Raw genomic sequence first — 4,330 nt, forward strand, 5'->3', positions numbered from 1 at the left:
AATTCAGCTCTGTGTGATTCCAAAGCATGTCTTATTTCCATGCTGTTCTGAGGTGTTTGATGGTCATGGAAAGGGTAATTTTTGTGAAATATGTTGTATGGAAGTCAGGGTGCTCCTAAGTGACACACCGTTAATGGGATTTAAGGGGAGATAGGCACAGGACATCAAAATGTAAATGTGACAAAAAATAAGAGAGAATAAACTAGAGGATGGAAATGAAGTACAGCTTATGCTTTGTTTTGTTTATAAGATGTGGTTTTGTGTAGTGATTAAGATACATGCTCTTTATCCAGACTGTACTGGTTGGAGTCCCAGGCAGGCTGCTCATCAGCTGTGTGTTATTAATCTGGCTCACCTCGCAGAGCTTTGTAAGAATAAAAGTGACCTGGTACATGGAGAGTGCTTCAGAAGTGTCATTATTTTAGAAGTTTCTTTATATGCTAAGGAAATGGAGTGAAAAGGAAAGTATTATTACAGCAAGAAAAAAAGAGATTTTGTTGTACTTTGTCTTTAGCTAAAAACCAATCAGAACACACCTGTTGTTGAAGACTTCAAATTGATTACTTTTGGTAGCAAAAGAAAATTCAAACCTTGAAAAACTTAGGGGATATCTGCCAGAGGCTGGTTTGAAAATACAGAATTTTTGCTTGAGATAGGTGATTTGGGGAGGGTCTAAGAAGAGGAGTTTGGATTGGATGCTATTAGGAAGAGTAATTCAATGATTAGATATCTCAATAGATCTTATCTAGGAGGAAAGGCTAGATTTTGGATAAAGCTATCATTGGTTAAGAAGCAGCAATCACACCTACTAGCAAGCATCTTAATCAGTCCTGGTTGCTCTCTGGATTCTCCTTTATAAGTGCACTAATGTCATTCATGAGGGCTCCTCGCTCACGACCTAATCATATCCTAATACCATCATATTGAGGCTTGGGTTTTAACGTAGGAGTTCAGTCTCTAGCAGCCAAGAAAGGGAATGTTGGGTCACTTTCATGAGTTGTACAAAATTCATGTTTTTACATGCATTCAGACACGATTGCACAGTGGTCTAGTTTTTGTCTTGATCTTTCACAGTCAGAGTTGCCTTCTCTGACATTAATAATATTCTATGAAATTTTAGGCTTAATAGAACAGCAAGGTCTAGCTATGAGGACCAGGTCGGCTCTTGACATCACCAAGGCCTAACGTCCTTTTACTCTTGAATTTGGCTTCTTACAGTTATGAGGCCCATACTCGATGTGGTTATTGACACTAGTAACTTAAATGATACTAATAACTTAATAACATATTGTACAGTGTTTTATAAGACTTAAACCTTATGCTTCAAAATTGAGTGTCCTTATTTCTGTAATATAGTATCACCTGTGAGTGCTGGTTCTGTGTCATGTATGCATCATTTATCACATTCTAGCACTTGTTATCCAAAGTCTAACATGGAAGGATCTGAAGACAAGTTAAACAAACTGTCTGTTGTTTAAAAACAAAAAAGACATTAAATGGTGGAGCTGGGGTTAGAAGCCAGATGTTTGAGTCCAAAACTTATGATAGTCATTGTCCTCATATAAAGTTTAATATTTTTGAGTGCCCACTATTTGCCAAGGGCTATTCTCATGCCATATATACATATATGTGGCATATATATATATATGCCAAATGTGTATGTTTATTTAATCTTCCTAACAACCCTGACGAACAGATACTACTTCATAGGCACCTACAGGTTGAGCATGACTGACCCTATAGTTAGGGAACAGATAACCAGCTCATTATTATGCTTCACTGACTCTGTGGTTGAATAACAAAGTTAGTTTAAAAGACTCTTAGTCCAGCCCTGAAGGCTTGTTTTAACTGCCTTTCTGAGACCGCCTAGTGCATATTTCCAGGAGTGAATAAATTACAATTCCCAGGGTGGCCTATTGCATCTCTGGAATATTTGTCTTCCTGAATTTTATACCCATTGGTCAGAGTTTTACCTGTCAGGACAATACAAAGGAAGTCTCAGATCTCTTCTAATTTTTAACTGGATATGGAGTTGAACTTTTTTTTTTTTTTTTGCATTGGACTACTGATACTTGGAGGCACAACACAAATTGAAGTGTCTTTAGCATATTTATATTAGCCAAGATTTATCAATGTCCTTTTTGCCTTCTATAATTTGTTGATCTCTTTTTAAAGGTGATATTTATATTCTTCTTAAGAAATTTAAAATACCCTTTTCACTCAAAATAGATTTTATCATAAAAATTTTCAAAATGCACAGCAACTCAAATATATCAATAGCTCCATATTAGTATTTATCAAAGTTTTACTATGTATGCTTTGTCCACCCTTTTTCTTTCCTGTTGCTGAAGTATTTTATAACAACTAATAAACATTATGTTATTTAACCCCTACATATACATTTCTAAAATTATGGATATTTTCTTATATAACCACAATGTGTTTTTTCCATTTGCAAACAGTGAAGATGATTTTAGACAAGATTGCTTGTAAGCTGCCTTAACTCCACACTTAGCATGAAGGTTAGCTTAACTAATGCTAAAAGTTGTATTATATTTTAAGAATTTTAATAATTCTCTACAGTTTTTAATTTCTAAGTGAAACAGCAGCTTAAAAATCTTATTATGGGGCACCCATTGAATCACTTCTCTTTTTTTTTAATGTTGAAGTTGCAAGAACGAGGGTCTTTAAGGCCACACGTACATCGTTGGTGAACAGCTTTCCTTTTCTACTGAATGATTAACATGAGAGAGACAAGCTTGAAATAGCTGGCGGCTCACCACAGGAAGGGTCGCGTATAAAGTTAATTGGGTAAAATATTATGCACATCTTTAAAAAAGGAAACAAACGAGAGAGAAACCCAGTGAACCTTTCAGTGTGCTGACTCGCAGGCCCCATTTGTATTTCCAGAGGTTTAGCTTTGGGCATTTAATATAATTTTTTTCACCAATTTGTTTTAATGTTTTTCTTCCAAAGTATCATTTTCTTCAATTGTAAAAATAACCAGATGCTTACACTACAAAGGAGTTTTGATGGACTGAAAAAATAAAGGAGAGATAAAAGTCACCCATGAATGCCTACATCCTGAAGCAACTAGATAACCAGTGCTATATAGATAGATAAAAACGGTGTTTTTACACCTTAACATTTTATTATGCAGTGTTTCACATGTATTTTTAACTTAACCGCATACCATGATGTTGTTTAACCATTTCAAAATTTTGAATATTGTTTTAAAATTTTTTCTTTTTTTCAAACCTGAGAATAGACAACTTTATTACACTAGCGTTTATTTTGTTTTTGTTTTTAAACACGGGCTTTAAAGAAAGGAGGGGAGCGGTTTTCTGCAGACAGAGCTCCCGCTCGCTGCTCTCCAGCCGGTGGCCATCGGCTCTGCCCCAGAGGCCTGGTCTTAAAGGACACATGCAAGTAGCTTGTGGTTCCGGAACTGCTCCTCGAGAGGATGGCTGATTGTGGCTTTCTTTTTTTCTCTCATCATATTTCTTCTGGATTTTCTTTCCTCGTTTTTTATTTAAGGTCTCTTCTTCCTCAGGAGTCAGCTTGGCCCCTTTTTTGCAGCCCAGGAGCAGTGCCCAGTGGGACCCGCACCACCGTGTGCTGTCAGTGAGCCCCATGCAGTTCCTTACGAGGGTCTTGGTGCAGATCAGTTCGTTGTTGGGTGCCTTGTAGACAACATCGGTAATCCTTTTATTGTGGGTACAACACTCTGAGCCCCGGGAGAAGTTGCCCGTGTCCAGCCTCAGGACGCTGTACCTCTGGTTGCCTCCCAGCATGGGACAGTGTGTATGAGGCGGGGTCCAGTCTCAGGGCTGGCGGCAGGGCGCCCCAGCGCTCAGTTTCGCTTCTTATGGTGGAACTTCCTCTTGCCCCCAGTCTTGCGGCGCTTGTGCCTGTAGTCCTGAGAGGTGCCCATGGCTTGGCACTGGATGGAAAGAGCTAAACATTTCTTTATTTGGTATCATATGGGCTGCTTTGTTAAAAGCTTTATTGAAGTATAATTCATTAGAGCACACAGATCATCTATTTAAAGGATCTAATTCAATACTTTTGGGTATATTTAAAAATATGGGCAACTATTACAAGTTAATTTTTAGAACATTTTTATCACCTTAAAAGAAATCTTATACCCTTGACTTGCCATCCACACTCTACCGTCCCTGCTCCCTCCCACCCCAAACTCTAAGAAACCACCACTACTCTACTTGGTCTTTTGTGGCTGCCTTGTTTCACATACAGTGTTTTCAAGGACCATTTATGCTGTAACACGTACTAGAACTTTTTTTTTTGAGTATATGACCATTTGTTTATC

General features: G+C 37.8%; 1 pseudogene; it reads right to left on the reverse strand.

The window, feature by feature from the left end:
• Positions 1-3,233: 3,233 nt before the first annotated feature.
• LOC119045117 (40S ribosomal protein S8-like) lies at positions 3,234-3,934 on the reverse strand (annotated as a pseudogene).
• Between the last annotated feature and the right edge of the window lie 396 nt (positions 3,935-4,330).

The sequence above is a fragment of the Artibeus jamaicensis genome, unplaced genomic scaffold (genome assembly GCF_021234435.1).
Source record: "Artibeus jamaicensis isolate MK-2021 breed Jamaican fruit bat unplaced genomic scaffold, CSHL_Jam_final contig_233, whole genome shotgun sequence".
NCBI classification, from domain to species: domain Eukaryota; kingdom Metazoa; phylum Chordata; class Mammalia; order Chiroptera; family Phyllostomidae; genus Artibeus; species Artibeus jamaicensis.